The sequence below is a fragment of the Callithrix jacchus genome, chromosome 16, assembly GCF_049354715.1.
Source record: "Callithrix jacchus isolate 240 chromosome 16, calJac240_pri, whole genome shotgun sequence".
NCBI classification, from domain to species: domain Eukaryota; kingdom Metazoa; phylum Chordata; class Mammalia; order Primates; family Cebidae; genus Callithrix; species Callithrix jacchus.
In genome coordinates this window covers 46,698,847-46,719,683 of record NC_133517.1, presented here as the reverse complement: position 1 = coordinate 46,719,683, position 20,837 = coordinate 46,698,847, and the positions used below count along the sequence as shown (strand labels likewise).

The 20,837-nt window shown below is 37.3% G+C and overlaps 1 protein-coding gene and 1 long non-coding RNA gene across 12 annotated transcripts in view; one reads left to right on the top strand and one right to left on the bottom strand.

Moving 5' to 3' along the window:
- The window catches only part of LOC144579725 (uncharacterized), a 63,112-nt gene extending 53,126 nt beyond the window's left edge, over positions 1-9,986 (top strand). The window contains exon 4 of the long non-coding RNA XR_013527936.1: positions 8,748-9,986. This is a non-coding gene — a long non-coding RNA (uncharacterized LOC144579725). The remainder of the gene's footprint in view (positions 1-8,747) is intronic.
- Positions 1-20,837, bottom strand: part of MRPS28 (mitochondrial ribosomal protein S28) — a 240,982-nt gene that overhangs the window by 149,696 nt on the left and 70,449 nt on the right. The window lies entirely within an intron of this gene.

Sequence of the window (20,837 nt, the reverse complement as noted above, 5' to 3'; positions counted from 1 at the left end):
CATAAAGGAGAGCTCAGGCTGACATCTGGAGGATATCTTTCTGGGTGGGTAATAATAAAGATTACAGAAAAAGAAACTGGCAGCAACCCTTACTGTTCTGCAGCTGCTGCAGGTGATCCCCAGGCAAGCAGGGTCTGGAGTGGACCTCCAGCAGTCCTACAGTATGGGGGCCTGACTGTTAGAAGGAAAACTAAGAAACAGAAGGAAATAACTTCATCAGTAAAAAAAAGGATGTCCAATCAGAGACCTCATCTGAAAGTCAACAACCACAAAGACCACAGGTAGATAAATCCACAAAGATGGGAAGAAACCAACACAAAAGGATGAAAATACACAAAACCAGAACGCCTCTACTCCTCCAAGGGATCACAACTCCTCACCAGCAAGGGAACAAGTCTGGATGGAGAATGAGTCTGATGAATTGACAGAAACAGGCTTCAGAAGGTGGGTAATAACAAACTTCTCTGAGCTAAAAGATCATGTTCTAACCCAATGCAAAGAAACTAAGAACCTTGAAAAAAGGTTTGAAGAAATGCTAATGAGAATAAACAGCTTAGAGAAGAATATAAATGAACTGATGGAGCTGAAAAACACAACATGAGAACTTGGTGAAGCATACACAAGTTTCAATAGCCAAATCAACCAAGCAGAAGAAAGGATATCAGAGACTGAAGATCAACTCAATGAAACAAAACAAGAAGGCAAGATTAGAGAAAAAAAGAGTAAAAAGAAATGAACAAAGCCTCCAAGAAATATGGGATTATGTGAAAAGACCTAATCTACATTTGATAGGTGTTCCTGAATGTGGAGAGAATGAATCCAAGGTGGAAAACACTCTTCAGGATATGATCCAGGAGAACTTCCCCAACCTAGCAAGGCAGGCCAATATTCAAGTTCAGGAAATACAGAGACCACCACAAAGATATTCCTCAAGAAGAGCAACCCCAACGCACATAATCATAAGATTCACCAGGGTTGAAATGAAGGAGAAAATGCTAAGGGCAGCCAGAGAAAAAGGTCGGGTTACCCACAAACAGAAGCCCATCAAATGCACAGCAGATCTCTCAGCCGAAACCCTACAAGCCAATAGAGAGTGGGGCCCAATATTCAACATCCTTAAAGAAAAGAACTTTCAACCTAGAATTTCATATCCAGCCAAACTAAGCTTCATAAGCAAAGGAGAAATAAAATCCTTTATGAACAAGCAATTGCTCAGAGATTTCATCACCACGAGGCCTGCTTTACAAGAGCTCCTGAAAGAAGCACTAAACATAGAAAGGAACAACCAGTACCAGCCACTCCAAAAACATACCAAATGGTAAAGAACATTGATACAATGAAGAAACCGTATCAACTAATGGACAAAACAACCAGCTAGCATCAAAATGGTAGGATCAAATTCACACATAACAATATTAACCTTAAACGTAAATGGGCTAAATGCCGCAATAAAAAGACACAGACTGGAAAACTGCATAAAAAGTCAAAACCCATCGGTGTGCTGTATCCAGGAAACCCATCTCAGATGCAAGGATACACATAGGCTCAAAATAAAGGGATAGAAGAAGATTAACCAAGCAAATGGAGAGCAAAAAAAAAGCAGGGGTTGCAATCCTACTCTCTGATAAAATGGACTTTAAACCAACAAAGATCAAAAGAGACAAAGAAGGGCATTACATAATGGTAAAAGGATCAATGCAACAAGAAGACCTAATGATCCTAAATATATACGTGCACAATACAGGAGCACCAAGATACATAAAGCAAGTTATTAATGACTTCCAAAGAGACTTAGACTCCCACAAAATAATAGTGGGAGACTTTAACACTCCACTGTCAATATTAGACAGATCAGCTAGACAGAAAGTTAACAAGCATATCCAGGGCTTGAACTCAGACCTGGACCAAGCAAGCCTAATGGACATTTACAAAACTCTCCACTCCAAATCCACAGACTATACATTCTTCTCAGCACTATATCACACCTACTCTAAAATTGACCACACAATTGGCAGTAAATCACTCCTCAGCAAATGCAAAAGAATGGAAATCGTAACAAACCGTCTCTCAGACCACAGTGCAATCAAATTAGAACTCTGAATTCAGAAACTAACTCAGAACCGCACAGCTTCATGGAAACGGAACAACTGGTTATTGAATGTTGACTGGATAAACAATGAAACGAAGGCAGAAATAAAGTTGTTCTCCAAAACCAACAAGAACAAAGACACAACGTACCAGAATCTCTGGGACACATTTAAAGCAGTGTCTAGGTGAAAATTTATAGCAATAAATGCCCACATGAGAAGAAAGGAATGATCTAAAATCAACACCCTATCGTCAAAATTGAAAGAGCTAGAGGAGCAAGATCAAAAAAACTCAAAAGCTAGCAGAAGACAAGAAATAACTAAGATCAGAGCAGAAGTGAAAGACCTAGAGACACAAAAACCCCTTCAAAAAATCAATAAATCCAGGAGCTGGGTTTTTTAAAAGATCAACAAAATAGACAGACCACTAGCCAGATTAATAAAAAAGAAAAGGGAGAAGAATCAAATAGATGAAATAAAAAATGATAAAGGGGATATCACCACAGATTCCACAGAAATACAAACCACCATCAGAGATTACTACAAACAACTCTATGCACATAAACAAGTAAACCTGGAAGAAATGGATAAATTCCTGGACACTTATACCCCGCAAGCCTAAATCAGGAAGAAGTCGAAACCCTGAATAGACCAATAACAAGGGCTGAAATTGAGGCAGCAATTAATAGCCTACCCACCAAAAAAGCCCAGGTCCAGATGGGTTCACAGATGAATTCTACCAGACATACAAAGATGAGCTGGTACCACTCCTTCTGAAACTATTCCAAACAATCCAAAAAGAGGGAACCCTCCCCAAATCTTTTTATGAGACCAACGTCATCCTGATACCAAAACCTGGCAGAGACTCAACAAGAAAAGAAAACTTCAGGTCAATATCCATGATGAACATAGATGCAAAAATCTCCAATAAATATTGGCAAACAGATTGTAACAGCACATCAAAAGGCTTATCCATCATAATCAAGTAGGCTTCATCCCAGGGATGCAAGGCTGGTTCAACATACGCAAGTCTATAAACGTAATTCACCACATAAACAGAACCAAAGACAAAAACCACATGATTATCTCAATTGACGCAGAGAAGGCTTTCGACAAAATTCAACAGCCCTTTATGCTAAAAACCCTCAATAAACTCGGTATTGATAGAACATATCTCAAAGTAATAAAAGCTATTTATGACAAACCAACAGCCAATATCATACCGAATGGGCAAAAACTGGAAGCATTCCCTTTGAAATCCGGCACTAGACAAGGATGCCCTCTTTCACCACTCCTATTCAATATAGTACTGGAAGTTCTAGCCAGAGCAATCAGGCAAGAAAAAGAAATAAAGGGCATTCAAATAGGAAAGGTGGAAGCCAAATTGTCTCTATTTGCAGACGACATGATAGTATACCTAGAAGACCCCATCGCCTCAGCCCAAAAACTCCTGAAACTGATAAGCAACTTCAGCAAAGTCTCAGGATATAAAATCAATGTGCAAAAATCACAAGCATTCCTCTACACCAATAACAGACTTAAAGAAAGCCAATCAAGAACAAACTGCCATTCACAATTGCTACAAAAAGAATAAAATACCTAGGAATACAACTCACAAGGAACGTAAGGGACCTCTTCAAGGAAAACTACAAACCACTGCTCAATGAAATAAGAGAGGACACAAACATAAGGAGAAAAATTCCATTCTCATGGTTAGGAAGAATCAGTATCATGAAAATGGCCATACTGCCCAAAGTAATTTACAGATTCAACGCTATCCCCATCAAGCTACCAATGACCTTCTTCACAGAACTAGAAAAAAACACATTAATCTTCATATGGAACCAAAAGAGAGCCTTCATAGCCAAGACAATCCCAAGCAAAAAGAACAAAGCTGGAGGCATCATGCTACCTGACTTCAAACTACACTACAAGGCTACAGTAATCAAAACAGCATGGTACTGGTAATGAAACAGAGATACAGACCAATGGAACAGAACAGAGGCCTCGGAAGCAACGCCACACATCTACAACCCTCTGTTCTTTGACAAACCTGACAAAAACAAGCCAATGGGGAAAGGATTCCCCGTTTAATAAATGGTAGTGGGAGAACTGGCTAGCCATGTGCAGAAAGCAGAAACTGGACCCCTTTCTGACACCTTACACTAAAATTAACTCCAGATGGATTAAGGACTTAAACATAAGACCTAGCACCATAAAAACCTTAGAAGAAGAGCTAGGCAAAACCATTCAGGATATAGGCATAGGCAAGGACTTCATGACTAAAAACACCAAAAACATTGGCAACAAAACCCAAAATAGACAAATGAGATCTAAACTCCAGGGCTTCTGCACAGCAAAAGAAACAATCATTAGAGTGAACCGGCAACCAACAGAATGGGAAAAAGGTTTTGCAATCTACCCATCTGACAAAGGACTTATATCCAAAATCTACAAAAGAACTAGAACAGATTTACAAGAAACAAACCCATTCAAAAGTGGGCAAAGGATATGAACAGATACGTTTCAAAAGAAGACATATACGAGGCCAAAAAACATATGAAAAAATGCTCATCAACACTCGTCATTAGAGAAATGCAAATCAAAACTACATTGAGATACCATCTCACGCCAGTTAGAATGGCAATCATTAAAAAATCTGGAGACAACAGATGCTGGAGAGGATGTGGAGAAAGAGGAACACTTTTACACTGTTGGTAGGAATGTAAATTAGTTCAACCACTGTGGAACAGTGTGGTGATTCCTCAAGGACCTACATATAGAAATTCCATTTGACCCAGCAATCCCATTACTAGGTATATATCCAAAGGATTATAAATTGTTCTATTATAAGGATAAATGCACATGTATGTTCATTGCAGCACTGTTTACAATAGTAAAGACTTGGAACCAACCCCAATGTCCATCAATGATAAGACTGGACAAGGAAAACATGGAACATATACACCATGGAATACTATGCAGCCATAAAAAACGATGAGTTCGTGTCCTTTGTAGGGACATGGATGAATCTGGAAACCATCATTCTCAGCAAACTGACACAAGAACAGAAAATCAAACACTGCATGTTTTCACTCATAGGGAGGTGTTGAGCAATGAGAACACATGGACACAGGGAGGGAAGCATCACACACTGAGGTCTGTCAGGGAGACTAGGGGAGGGACTGTGAGGGGTAGGGAGTTGGGGAGGGATAACATGGGGAGAAATGCCAGATATAGGTGATGGGGATGGAGGCTGTAAACCATATTGCCATGTATGTACCTATGCAACAATCCTGCATGTTCTTTACATGTACCCCAGAACCTAAAATGCAATAAAAATATATATATAATGTCTTTGGATATCTGTTATAGTTTATTAGGGATAATATGCATATATAATAACCATACAGAGAGATCAACTAAAGGGATGCACCACAAGACAGTGTATTTATAAATATGAATTTACTTCCTAAAATCCCTGGGCAACAGAACTGACAAGAATAAACAGCCCTGCAACAAACCTCAGTACACATAAGCACCTTGTCAGATGATAGAGACAGCATTTTAAATTTATGGGACAATAGAAGATCTATTCAATAAATCACACTGGAAAAACTGGCTTTACATCTAGAAAAAAGAGATTAGACCCCCATAGCAAACCATACGTAATATTAGCTGTATAATGGGTACAGAGTTTCCTTTTGGGGTAATGAAAATGTTCTAAAAGTGGACAATGGTAATGGTTACAAAACATTTTGAATATACTAAATGTCACTAAATTTAAAATGGCAGAAATGGTAAGTTTTATGTTATATGTATTTCACCACAATAAAAACAGTATGTGGCAAATATGTTATAGAAACTAAGTAATATTTATTTGGATAAATGTAAAAACCTCATTAACTGTTAACATAATGAATTACTTCAAAATTCTCAAAACCATGTAGAAAGAAAATGCGTAATCTAAAAAGTTACGAGAAAATAAAAGGGTAAGCAAGCCCATTCAAGTAATCCTGTGCAAATTAGGATAAAAACAACTATTATTTACAGAGCATTGAATATGTGCCAAATACAATTTTAAGTTGCTATTCTAAATATTAACTCATTTAGTCCTCATAACAATATTATAAGGTTCATAATGTAAAGAAAGACACTACCGAGAAATCCTGAAAACCACTAAATCAAATTTGTGTTAGGGACTAATCAAAAAAAAAAAATCTAACACAACTTCAAGACCAATTTTTGCTCATACAAGGTCCTTAAGATGTAAACCTAAAAACTCTCCTTGATCTCAATGCCCCATATAAAACACCAATTCCACTGCTTACTATTTTCTAAATATTTCATGAACCCATTCCTTCCTTTGCATCCCCAATGCCATTGCCCAAAGCTAAATAAAAAATGTCACATATTGACTATGGCAATAGTGTGTGTGTTACCTCTCTTCTGGGCTCATCTCACCCTTGTAAAAATCATCCATCTGAAAATCAGCACTCTTAAATCATGATTGATAGTATATATTCAAAGTAAAGAAGAAGTAGATGCTGTAATATATCCTTTTTTCTTGTTTGTACTAATGAAAGTACAAACAACCCTCCTAGCCAACCAACCCTGATTTATTTAACTGGAATCCAATTTAATGTTCACTCTGAGGTTTAAAATCTTATAGAAAAAGAACCAATTTGCCAAACTTAGAGCTAGCTATTAAAAACATCACCCACTATATATTAAAACTTATCTTCTCTGTTCAAGATAGTTTACTTGGGTAAAAAAAAAAATCTCTAGAATGCAACAAATAAACCATTATATTTCCAATGATCACCTCTGACTGGTAGAATTAATTTTGTTCTTTTTGCTCCTGTGTGATTTCTAAATTTTCCAAAGTATATTTTCTAAAGTAATTTCTAAATTTTCCTAACCTTTTCAGTATGGAAAAAAAGCTTATCAGCAAGTCATTAATTCTAGATTTACAAAATGATTATTTTTCTAACTAAAATAATAAGATTTGTATTTTATAATTATTGCAATTTAAGATTTCAGTATCTTCCCTAAGTATTAAAAATCAGCTTAACAGACAAAAAAGAAAATCAGTAACTTGGTAGTCTTATACTATAATAACAATAAGTAACACTATAGCCACTATATTTAGAAAACAAAAGAAATAAGAAGCAAATACAAATTGAAAAGGAGGTATGTTTTTCATTGTTTACAGATGATGACTATTTCTTTGGAAAATCCTAAATAATCAAAGTAATAACAAATCATAAATGTAGTAAGGTGACTGGATAAAAAAACTAACCCACAAAAATCCAGCAGTCTTCAATATAACACAAACAAAAACTCGTATGACGATGCAGTAGAGTACAGACAACACTGGCAAGAACAACAACAATGAAAAGATAAAATACCTTAAAATGAACATTAAAAATGTGCAAGAGCTTCACGGAAACCAAACAAAAAGGGTTTTAACCCCTGATCTATACTGGTATCTTTCCATATGCCAATACCATACTGTGTTGTTATCATTTTACAATATGTATTGAAATCAGGTAAGAAACAATATTGTTTTGGCTATTTTAGGTCTTTTATCTTTTCATATGAAATTTAAAATCAAGTTATCAATTTCTTTTTTAAAAACCTACTGGCCAGGCATGGTGGCTCAAGCCTGTAATCCTAGCACTTTGGGAGGCCGAGGAGGGTGGATCACGAGGTCAACAGATCGAGACCATCCTGGTCAACATGGTGAAACCCTGTCTCTACTAAAAATACAAAAAATTAGCTGGGTATGGTGGCACACGCCTGTAATCCCAGCTACTCAGGAGGCTGAGACAGGAGAATTGCCTGAACCCAGGAGGCGGAGGTTGCGGTGAGCCGAGATTGCGCCATTGCACTCCAGCCTGGGTAAACAAGAGCGAAACTCCGTCTCAAAAAATAAAAATAAAAACCTACTATGATTTTGACTGAGATTACATTAAATCTATAGACTAATATGAAGAAAGCTGATGTACATTAAATCTATAGACTAATATGGAGAAAGCTGATGTCTTAACAATATTGATTCCTTTAATCATCTCTCCACTTATTTAGCTCTTGTTTAATATCCTGTAGTAGTATTTTGCAGTTTTCAGCATAGAGGTCTTAAATACCTTTTGTTAAATTTATTAAGTATTTTTACGCTATTATATATAGTTTTAAATTTTTCCTTTTTTTTTTTTTGGAGACAGACTCGCTCTGTCGTCCACACTGGAGTGCAGTGGCACAATCTTGGCTCGCTGCCACCTCCACCTCCCAGGTTCAAGCACTGCTCCCTGCCTCAGCCTCCTGAGTAGCCAGGACTACAGGTGTGTGCCACCACACCCAGATAATTTTTTTTGTATTTTTAGTAGAGACAGGGTTTCACCAAGTTGGCCAGGCTGGTCTCAAACTCCTGACCTCAAGCAATCCTCCTGCCTCAGCCTCCCAAAGTGTGCCACCATGCCTGGCCAAATTTTTCATTGATATAAATTTGTTTTTCATAGTGACTGTGTATCCTTAAACTCTGTTAAATTTACTTTTAGTTCTAATAAGTTTTTGCAGTCATCTGCAAATAAAAACTGTTCTACTTCTTCCTTTCTAATCTGTGTATCTTTTATTATTTTTCTTCCCTTACCCCTCTAGCTATGACATCAAGTACAATGCAGAAGAAGAAGTTAAAAAGGACCAACATCCATGCCTTATTTCTGATTTTAGAAAATATTAAGCCTTTCACAGCTGAGTCTGATGTTAATTTAAAATTTTTTTTTTAAATGGCCTCAATCAGCTTGAGGAAGTTCTCTTCTATTCCTAGTTTGCTGAATTGTTTCTCATGAATGAGCATTGAATTGCTTTCCTGATCATATGGATTTCTTTTTTTTATATTAATATGACAATTTAAAAAAATTTTTTATAATATAAAAAAATCTTTTTTCTCCTTTTAAAAAAATATTTTTAAAACTTTTTTTTTATAAAGATGGGGTTTCACCATGATGGCCTGGCTGGTCTTGAACTCCTGACCTCAGGTGATTCACCCACCTCGGCCTCCCAAAATGCCAGGATTACAGGCGTGAGCCACCACGCCCGGCCTATTAATACAATAATTTATATTGACTGATACTTTTTTCACAAGTTAAACCAAACTTACATTGCCAGGATAAACTGCACTTTGGTCCTGATGTATTATACGTTTTTCAAAATCTATTCCTTGGGCTGGGCGCAGTGGCTCACACCTGTAATCCCAGCATTTTGGGAGGCTGAGGCAGGCAGATCACGAAGTCAGGAGATCGAGACCATCCTGGCCAACACAGTGAAACCCGGTCTCTACTAAAACACAAAGAATTAGCCAGGCGTGGTGGTGGGCACCTGTAGTCCCAGCTACACAGGAGGCTGAGGCAGGGGAATTGCTCGAACCCGGGAGGCGGAGGTGGCAGTGAGCCGAGATGGCACCACTGCACTCCAGACTGGTGACAGAGCAAGACTCCATCTCAAAAAAAAAAAAAAATTTATTGATTGCTACCATTTTGTTAAAGAGTTCTGCATCCATGTTCATAAGGTATACTGGTCTACAGTTCTCTTTTCTTGTGACACCTTGACACTGATTCCTAATATTTACTTTCTGTTATCATTATGAGTTACTAAAGAGTGGGAGATCGAGTGGGATGGTGTGTGTCTACTCCTGTTCCTGGTATATCTACATGATATCTATATCTATATCTACTCCTGTTTCTGGTATATCTGCATGAGTTCATAATAACTGTTGTTTTCCTCATATGACAGAAACAAATAACTTTTTTTAGATGCCAGTTAGTTGATAAAAAAAAGGGAGGCTCAATGAAATCACCAACTAAAAATAAAACATTGAGTGCAATTATAAAATTTGAATAGTGTTTCTGTATTTCATCTTCTATATCCCTTTCCTCAACTCCAAGAGGACAATTGAAAAGGTTTTCGTTACTTTAAATAAACTGTTTACTTTCCTAGAACAAGTATGTCATGAATAATATTTATGTTGCATTGTTTGTTAGAAAAATCACAAAGCATATTTCAAGTCATATTAAGAAAAAGTACCAACAACATATGAAAATATAAAAGTAAAAACAAAAAGCTCCCAAACAAACAAAAACCCTAGCTTTCCCCTAATTTCTAGATTTTGTTTGCAGGGAATTTCTAAATTATTTAACTAGTAAAACAAAATATTCTTTTAAGGTCAAAAGTATTCTCTTGCATTGTCAATAAAGTAAATACTTATCTAAATTTTTTCTCTTTTTGTGTGTGTGGTGGTAATCTTTAGGAAGTTTGGCATAAACATTAACCAAGTCTTTGGTCTATAATGCATTCTCTAGAGGCCTTTCTCAACTGGGGTTCAGCCAAAGACTTTAACCCCATAGAAAACGATTTCAGTGAATCTATTCTCAATTATCCCAGGAATGATTTATTCATTAATTGATTAAATATACTTTAGAATTTAGGGTATAATTCTCTAGATGAACCTTTGTTGAGAAAGGCTGCATGATTCTTTCAATGATGTAGGTAATACAGTAAGATTGTAAACTCTAACAGACACATACATACATGCACACACAAGACCAACTATGAAATGCCTTCAGATAAATGACTAGAAATAAAAATAATTCCATAAAATTCTAACAGCATCTTTATTAATACAGCTAATTAAATGAACTTTTTTTTTTTGCCATCTGAAGTAAAACTTTTGAGTTTCAGAGTTTTATTTTACATCACACCAGCTGACCTGGAGGATGTTGTTCAGGGCAAGTCTTAACCAACATCAAATGAATAAATTTCTGCTGCTATTTGTCATGGAGTCAGATATGAAGTCAGTCAATGTGAAGTCAGAGCATATGCCCTGTGACTTTCACTTTAGACTCATATTCCAAACTGCTGTATTGTCTCTATCACGGTATCTATAACACATTGATTCCCAACCTAATATCTACTACTCTCCCCCACCTCCATTTCCTTCTTCATGACACACCCTATTTTATTCAGGTGGCCACCCTGATAGTTTTCAGGAGAGGCTGGCTGCAGTCCGAATCCCAGAGAAAGAATAAACATGTGACCAGTACAGTCACTCAGGGCCTCATGCACGAAAGGGTCCAGCGCTTTGGGTTTATTAATCTGTGGTCACTGACTTGAAAATCTTAACAATTTTATCCTTGCATCTGACTTTGTAAGTGAAGTAAGATGGAACAATGGAGCATGCACCCAGGGCTTGTTAGTCTAGGCTCACATATGGTCCCAACCCCTCAAGGACAGGTTCTCAGCCACCAGGTTAAGTAATGGGCATTACTCTGCAGAATCTCACTGCAAAGTGAGGAGATAACCATTCTATCCCCAAACTGATGGTGTCATGATGTGTCAGGAGGACAAACCAGTGGGAGCCTCTTGCCCACCCATGATCTAGGTGCCTCTGTGTATCCTGGCACACAGGCAGCAATCCCCTGGGTTGTCCTCTACTGTGGGTTGGGATAGTGCCCACAGAAAGCAAGATTAACTTCCCCACCCCTACCTAGGACCCTGAGTTTTCACTTTGCACTGGGCCCTGGGAATTATGCAGCCAGCCCTGGCAGATCTTGATAAGTCTGAATCAATCATATGATCTCACCTCATTAATGGCTGCTTCACAACTTGACATGTGATGTAACTCTGGCCAACAGTATATGAAGGAATGCAGAAAAACTTTTAGAAGAATTTTCTTACTCTTAAAAGAGACACATGAAAAAGATGTCTCTTTTCCTGTACCTGTTTGGATATGATGCCAAGCATTGTTATTGCCATCTCGCAGACATGATGGGATCAAGCCCAAGTACAAATCTTATACAAGGAAAACTGCCGGATTACAATAAAAAAATTACAAAAAGAAGGATCCAGGACTTTTATCAAAACACAATCACAACTGTCTTACCTCTGGGATCTTTGTTATGTGAGTTGGTAAGTTTCTTATTGTTTAAAACAGTTAAAGTAGAATTTTCTGTCAAGTGCGACTGAAAGCAACTTCATTGCATGTGACGGCGTGCTTTTAATAGGAGTAATATCTCATAGAATGCATTATCAACTTTAGAAGAGAATGCCCCTTCCTCCAAGTAGATTTCATGTTTTACATAGCCCAAATTTTAATCAAATCATTTAAAAATACCCCCTTCCAAAATGTGTTAGGATATTTTCGGTCGTTTCCTTGATACAGGTAGATAGAGACAGTTTTATTCATATCAATTGAGATGTACTATCACGCCAGATTTAACAAGGATATCAGAAAGAAAATTAGTTTCTAATGGGCCTACTTTCTCTTTCTTCCAACCCTAACCTTCCAAAATTAAGTACATGATCATTAGCTGAAAACCGTGTAAGTGAAGAGTAAGAACGAACCTAAAAATACACCAAGAGTAGAAATGTTGCCACACTCTATTTGGCAAAAGAATGATGTAAATAGTTCTTACAAAGAGGTAGCAATGTTCTTCTTATGAGAGCATTCTGTTATCAAAACCTATGCCCCTCAAATGGGCTGGAACCTCCTTCCCACATGGCAAAATAGCAATCATAGAAAGCACAGCAGCAGATGCATCCTTGTTTACTATCTATCTCCCTGTATCAGAGTCCTTACCACAGTAAAGAGTCCCAAGCCATCAACAGAGTTTCTTATTTCCCATGGGTAGCTTCTCTGCTACAGGGAGCCAGCTGTTCAACATGCTGACTGGGCCTCTCTTGAGAGCCACCTAGTTCTACAAAGCAACTGTCTATTTCCAGATAATCATAATGAGAAGACTAGATAGTGACACTTAAAATTTCATAACTTTGTGTTACGTAAAGCATCCAAGAGCAGGTAAAGAACCCAAATTTCTTCTGATTTTAGGAAAATCATATTCCCTTGCAAAAAACAAAACCAGTTAAACCACAAGATTGTAACATTTTTAGGGATAACTTTTGGTAGTGAGAAAACTAAACATTCTTTAGAAGCCATGGAGCTGAAGTCAGTGCACTGACTAACAGAGCAGCTGTCAGTGCAAAGTGGGTTCCTGTCCTAATCCTGCTCTGACCTCAGAGTTGAGCCTGAGAACCTGTCAGAAAGGTGCTCTCACAGTGTAAGACATCAAGCAGCAGCTGCATGAGCTCAGCAGGCTGCAGCCGTTTTCTCTCTTTTTTAAAAAATACAATGCCACTCCAGTTGCATATTCCATGACACAAGGGCGTGTACTGTTCTCACTGCTGCTGCAGAGGACAGTGAGTTTTTAACTTCATTAGTACATGGCTGTCAAAGGCAGAGGGGTCTACCAGAATCTCTTCAGAATTTGGAGCTGAATGTGTTTGTATGGGTGTATATACTGATAATAAACATAGTTATAGAATACAGTTACAATGCTACACCTGCCCTTTTTCTAGAAGTTAAATAGTAATAGTGACTGATCTCATTTATACAACCCAAAACAAAAATAACATTTACATTTTCTTTTAGAACGTTTGAGGAAAGAAATATAAAAGAATCGTTGAGGGAAAGAATCATACATATAAAGAGAAGAAATGACAGACAGAGACAGAAATAGAGATTACTGATACAGAGAAGCACAATAGAAATATGTAATACTTCCTTTAATTTTGGGGTGGTCATTCATGTAACAGTACTAGACTGAGTCACATCTCCCTAGTGGTAACACTGCTAATTGTTTCTCTCTGATCCTTTTCTTTTATACATGGGGGACAAAGATGGGAAATTCATGGCGAAAAAGAAAGGCATTTGTGTGCTTAATTCTTCCTGCTATTACTATACACACTCCCTACAATGCTTGACCTGAAGTGGCTGCTCCACGGACCTCTTTCCCAGGTTTTGCTGCTATCTCCCCTGGAGGGATCATTTCTGTTAACTCACAGAGGCAGCACTGCTATTAAAAATCTCTCTCTGGAGCTTTGCTTCTTCTATATTATTTGATACTACAGATGATGTGATGGTTAGTTTTACGTACCAACTTGGGCTATAGTACCCAGTTATTTAATCAAACACAAATCTAGAAATTATTTTGAAAGTGGTATTAACATTTACAATTACCCTCAATAACCTGAGTGGGCTTCATCTAATCATTGAAAGCCTTAAGAACAAAAACTGAGGTTTCCTGGAGAAGAAATGATGCCTCAAAACTGCAGTATTGACCCCTGCTTGAGTTTTTAGTCTGTCCTGTATATTTCAGACTTGATGGTTCCCACAATTAGGTGACCCAGTGCCTTAAAATAAATCATCTATAGCTACAGCTATAGTTGTTACTGGTTCTGTTTCTTTGGAGAACAGACTGATACAGATGGTAACACCAATTTTTCTGTTTTGCAAGTGGAAACCCTAAATCCTCCAATCTATGCTGGGCATCTATCAGGGCTGGATGTTGATTCTGAGTGCTACAAGAGTCTCCGAAGCACACAAACTTCCTAGTCTCATGGGGACTAAGTTCATTACCTGAAACGGTGATCAAGGTTTTAATCTTTCACAACTGGCGGCTTTCCTTTCCTTACTGTCACATCTCAGGCGGCTTTTCCCCTGGCTGGAGATCAGCACAGAAGGTCCTTTCCTGTTGGCTTGGTAAACTTTGCTACATTTGATTCTAATTAAAGTACAATGTATATAAATAGAGTACATAAAAGTATATACGAGTACACACACACACACACACACACACACTATACATAGAGTCTTTTTCATAAATTGTGCTAGGCTAACTGGATAATCCTATGAAACAAAAAGAAATCTGACTTCTACCTCCAGCCACTTATTAAAATCAATTCCAGGTGGAATATATGTTTATGTTTATATAGTATACGTGTTCATTTTTCTTTCTTGAAAATACAATATAAAGATAAATACAACAAAACCTTAATTATATCAAAGCCTTGAAGAACGGGGCCCTCTGGTTAACTAAATGCCCTGGCTGTTGCAAATTTGTCTCCTTTCTTTGTTGAGCCTTCCTATATTTCTACTTAAATAAAGAAAAGGAGGAGGGAAAAGCCAAGAGTAAGACGATTGATTTAAATACAAATACATCAGTGATGACATGAAATATAAAGGAACCAAGCAATTAAAAGTCAAAGATTGGCAGACTGGATAAAGCCCTACTAAATGCTGTTTGCAAGAGTCACACTAAATAAATACAAGACACAGAAAGGTTGGAAGTAAAAGGACAGGCAAAGATATGCTATAGGAACTCTAAAATAAAGCTGGTGCAGCCATATTAATAAGAGTTAAAGCTTCAGGGTATGAAACATTAGTAGGGTTAAAAAGGAACATTTCATAATGACAAACAGATCGATTCCACCAGGAAGAAAATCATTCCAAATTCTTAGGCACCTAATAATACAATCCCAAATATGTATATCAAAACCTGATAGAACTAAAAGGAGAAATGGCCAAATATACAGTCACAGTGGCAAATTTTATCAGTAACTAACATAACAAACAGCAAAAACTAATCACTTTTGAAGACTTAAAGATCTGAACACCACAACTAACAATACTGAATCAAGTGGCATACACTTGAGCCCAGGAGTTAGACACACTACATACAACATGTGAAAAATACACATTTATTTTTCAAATGTACATGAAACATTTGTCTATGCTGTCCACATTCTAGATAAATAAAGTAAGTTTCACTGATGAAACAATAATATTTAAGATAATATGATACTGATGCAAAGACATGGTACAGAATAAGAGATACCAGAAACAGCCATTTATAGGCCTTTAATTTCTGAAAAAGGTAGCACTGCAAAGCACTACAAGGACAGTCTTTTTCATAAATTGTGCTAAGCTAACTGGATAATCATATAAAAAAATGAAATTTGATTTCTACCTCATCCCATACACTAAAATCAATTCCAGGTAGATTTTAGAGCTGATTATAAATGGTTAAGCAATAAAATTTCTAAAATATATAATAGGACCATATTCTATACTTTGGGGTACGAAACGGTTTCTTAAACACACAAAGTATTACAAAAGGAAAAGATGGACATATTGCATTACTACTTCTGTTCATCAAGCTGCCATAAATGAGTGAAAATGCAAGCCACAGAGTGAGAAAAATATTTTCAATGTAAGTAACCAAGAAAGGGTTGCTATCCAGAATAGATAAAGAAATGCTACAAGTTAATCTTTTTTTTTTTGAGATGGAGTCTCGCTCTGTCACCAGACTGGAGTGCAGTGGCATAATCTCGGCTCACTGAAACCTCTGCCTCGCAGGTTCAAGCAATTCTTTTGCCTCAGCCTCTTGAGTAGCTGGGATTACAGGCGAGTGCCACCATACTCAGCTAATTTTTGTATTTTTAGTAGAGATGGGGCTTCATTATGTTGGCCAGGATGGTCTCAATCTCTTGGTCTCGTGATCCACCTGCCTTGGCCTCCCAAAGTGCTGGTATTACAGGCACGAGCCACCGTGCCTGGCCAATCTTTTTTTTTTTTTAAAAGAAAATCCTACAAAAAAAATGGGAAATTAAACTTTTCTGTATGTATGCATATGGACTAAAAAGGGATTTCAAAATAGCCAATAAACATAAAAGTTCTCAACCTCAAGGAAATACAAATTAAAACTGCAATAAAATAATGCCCTACCAGAATGACTACAACTTTTTAAACAGATAGTAATAACTGTATGAAGTAATTGGAACTCTCATTCATTCATGGGTAGGGATATAACTATTACATCCCTGAAGCCAGGCAGACTACATGCACCTGTATTTTCAGCTACTTGGAAGGCTGAGACAGGAGGATCCCTTGAGCCCAGGAGTTAGACTCCAACCTGGGCAATATAGTGAGATCGTGCTTCTAAAAAAATTTTTTTTAATTTAAACATAAAAATTTAAAAATACAGCCTCTTTTGAAAATGGTTTGGCATTATCTTCTAAACATATGCATATCCTATGACCAGCAATTTTACACATATATGGATATATCTATATATGCACAAATACCCATAGAAACTCTGTTCCAAAAAGGGGGTAACAGGAGGCACATAACAGGTTGTGTTCTGTAACAACTCTGAAATCTAGCTAATGTTACCAGTTGCTTGATTAGGACTTAGTCTTACTGTCTGAGAAAGATACCCTGAGGCTTTTCTCTGCTCTCTGGGTTCTTGGTTCTATCCTCTGAATTATCCTTCCCTTACCATCAAATGTAAATTGCATTTGCAAGTATTAGTTTTCTCAGCCTTCTTTTCCCCATAGAAATCCAGGGTTCAAATACCTCTTCATTGTGGAGTATCTCTGTACTCTTTAGGCCAGCTGGTGGTGTTTTCTCCACTACAATTCTCTTGAAAACTTTGTGGGCTTTTGGTAAATCAGCAGAATTCACTTCATTAAACCAAAGCCACACCCACACATCTTGTTGAAATAAACCCTTCTGCCTCTTCTCTATCTTCAAATATGCAGAATAATGCCTTTAAGACTACTGGAAGCTTAGCTGGGTGCAGTGGTGTGCACCCCAGTCCCAGCTACTTGGGAGGCTGAAGCAGGAGAATTGCTTGAACCCAGGAGGTGAAGGTTGCAGTGAGCTGAGATTGCATCACTGCACTCCAGCCTTGGCGACAGAGGAAGACTTTGTCTCAAAAAAAAAAAAAAAAAAAAAAACAACAAACCAAGAATATTGGAAGCTCTATTTAATGCCTGTTTAATGAAAGAACATCTGTGAGACACACCCTTAAGATCTTTCTGTCTGTTTAAGAGTCTATAAGGTACTGCTTTAAGTCATTCTGAGGTCTTGCCTGTATCTGTAGACCAAGTTTTTCTGACTGTACCCTTGGATTTCACCTTTGCTCACAAGCCATTGCCCAATTTTAGAACCATCTGGAATAATGATTCCAGGCTGAGAATGAGAAAATAAATTTACTGCTAAACCCAGCAAGTCCAGGCTGATTTATATTTAACTTCTCAAATTGTAGTCCATCTCTCTTCTCATGTTATTTAGGCAGGTAGAAGAAGCCAGTTATTGATAGTACCTTTGACTTCTGTGTGGATACCTCCTTGGCTAGATCCTCTGGTTCGTGAGGTATATTTTCTGTTTTCCATATTATTATAGGTGAGGATGTTGCCAAACTTTCTTCCACTATATAACAAGTACATCCTTTCCCTCAGCTTCCAATAACATTAAAGCCTGTGCTGACAGTCTCCTCAATATCCTTTAGGCCTCTGCTAACAGTCTCAAGATTCCTCCAGCTTCAGTCTACTACCTGGATGGAAGCCAGTGTCACGTTTCAGGTTATTTTTATGGCAGTATTCCACTTCCAGGTACTTCATAAAATTTGTGCCCGTTATGCCGTGCTGTGTAAGAAACTACTCCAAATTTAGTGGCTTAAAACAAAAACAAATATATAGTTTATAAATCTACAATTCTAATCAAATTTCAAAACAAAGGTTTTGGTTGAAAACAGTTATTCTATGTGTAAAGTTGAGATTATATAAGTAAGGATGACAATTTTTTTTAGTACTATTTAGTTACCATTGGACAGTACTAAAAATGTTTCTGAAAACTAAGAACAGCTAACATTTATCAAGTGCTCCTAAACCCTTTAGCCCCTGATTTTCCAAAGGCAAGCCATATAGGACCAAACTGTTGGAATGGGACCCTAGAGTTCTAGGCTTTCGGTCAAAGTTCTCTGGATCTTAGCTTCCTCATCTAAAAATTGAAAGGCTGGACTAAATATTTCTTTCTTTATTTTTTTTCTTGATACCTGGTTGCCTTTCAAACAATTTTTTGTTTGCTTTTTGCTGTTATGAATAACTTGCCTCTTAAATCCAGGTGTATTATATTTTACTGCTACTCATTTTATCTAACAATTGCAGAGTTGTTCCTAAATCAAGTTAATACTATATGAAATACTCCTTTTTGAGTATGTATTTAAATACTTTATATCAAAATTATACATGGCATTATAAAATGTTTCATCTGGTAGAATGCTTTGAATAGATTTTATTTCTTATATTTTATTATAATTATAAAACAAGCTATATTGTTACTATTTTGCCTTTCATTCAAGAAAGTACAAATATTTGGTAATTTAAAGATGCCAAAGACTAAAAATACCACTTAAATACTTTTTTATACTATTATTTTAGGTTCGGGGTACACATGAAGGTTTGCTACATAGGTAAGGACATGTCACTGAGGTTTGTAGTACGTATTATTTCATCACCCAGGTATTAAGCCCAGGACCCAATTGTTATTTTTCTGCTCCTCTCTCTCCTCCCACCCTTCGCCCTCAAGTACACCCCAGTGTCTGCTGTTTCCTTCTTTGTGTTCATAAGTTCTTACCATTTAACTCCCACTTATAAGTAAAAACATGTGGTATTTGGTTTTCTGTTCCTATGTTAGTTTGCTAAGGATAATGGCCTCCATTTCCATACATGTTCCCACAAAAGACATAATCTCATTCTTTTCTTGGCTGCATGAATATTTCTTAATTACTTTTCTGCACCTATACTGGGTGACTATAAATTAATGAGATTAATTAACACATGAACAGCTCTGAGCACTGTCCATTAATGAATTTAGTAACACCTACAAGGCCTTTCCTGGCACCTTCCTGGTCCAGCTTTCCAGAGTCATCTCCTGCTGCTGCTCCTGCCACATGAATTCTGACCTCAGGAGTTACCTGAGTCACCTGCAGTTCTTGACAGTCTATGCTTGTTTTGTTTGTTCCCCCCTTGCCCCTGTGCCTTCATATAAGCTATTCACTCTCTTTGCCTAGAAGGCACTTGTCTCCCTGCCACATTCTCTTCTTCTTAGACTAAAAGTCCCATTCTTAAGAATCTTCTATAACATCTTGGGGTAGAGCACAGCACTACCCCAAGTCTGGTCTGCTACTTAAAAAAAAGGTCAGACCTTTATGACATCATGTAGCATTCTGCCACATTTTTTGGCATACTTTTGTCTTTGTCTATCTACTCTATATCTACTCTACTAATAGCGAGACTCTGGAGGGCAGGAATTAAAATCTTGTCATCTCTGTATTTTTAACATTATAAGACCAAGCTCATGTGTGGTTGCTAATGCCTGTCATCCCAGCACTTTGGGAAACCAAGAGGGTGTGGTTCACTGGAGGCCATAAGTTCCAGACCAGCCTAGCAGCACAGGGAGACCCTGTCTCTAACAAAAATGAAAAGAAAAGAAAAAAAAAAAACTTAGCCAGGCATGGTGGTGAGTGCCTGTAGTCCCAGATACTCTGGAGGCTGAGGGCAGCGGGATCACTTGAGTCAAGAAGGTCAAGGCTGTGCTGTGATTGCGCCACTGCATTATAGCCCAGAAGGCAAAGTAAGACCTTGTCTCAAAAACAACAGCAACAACAAACAACAAACTAAACAACATATGAGACAGTGTAGTGTAGACCTAGTATAAACTAGAAAATCCACAAATCTTTGCTGAACAAGTGCATTTTAACTCTGCTGACCACGTGGTTGAAGAAGACAATGTCTGAAACAGTCGTCTTTTAGAGCTGAACAGATTCACATATTACAGTGTGGCTATTACATCCTATTAAAATGAAGCTGGCTAATGATTTAGTCCACATGTAACATATTTACTATTCTAAAGTGGTGTACTAAAACTTATTTAACAGCTTTACTGAGATATAATTCACATATCCCAAAATCTATCCAAAGTATCTAATTCAGAGACTTTTAATATAGTCTCAGAGTTGTACAGCTTTTACCACAACCTAATTTTAGAACATTTTCATCACCCCAAAAAAG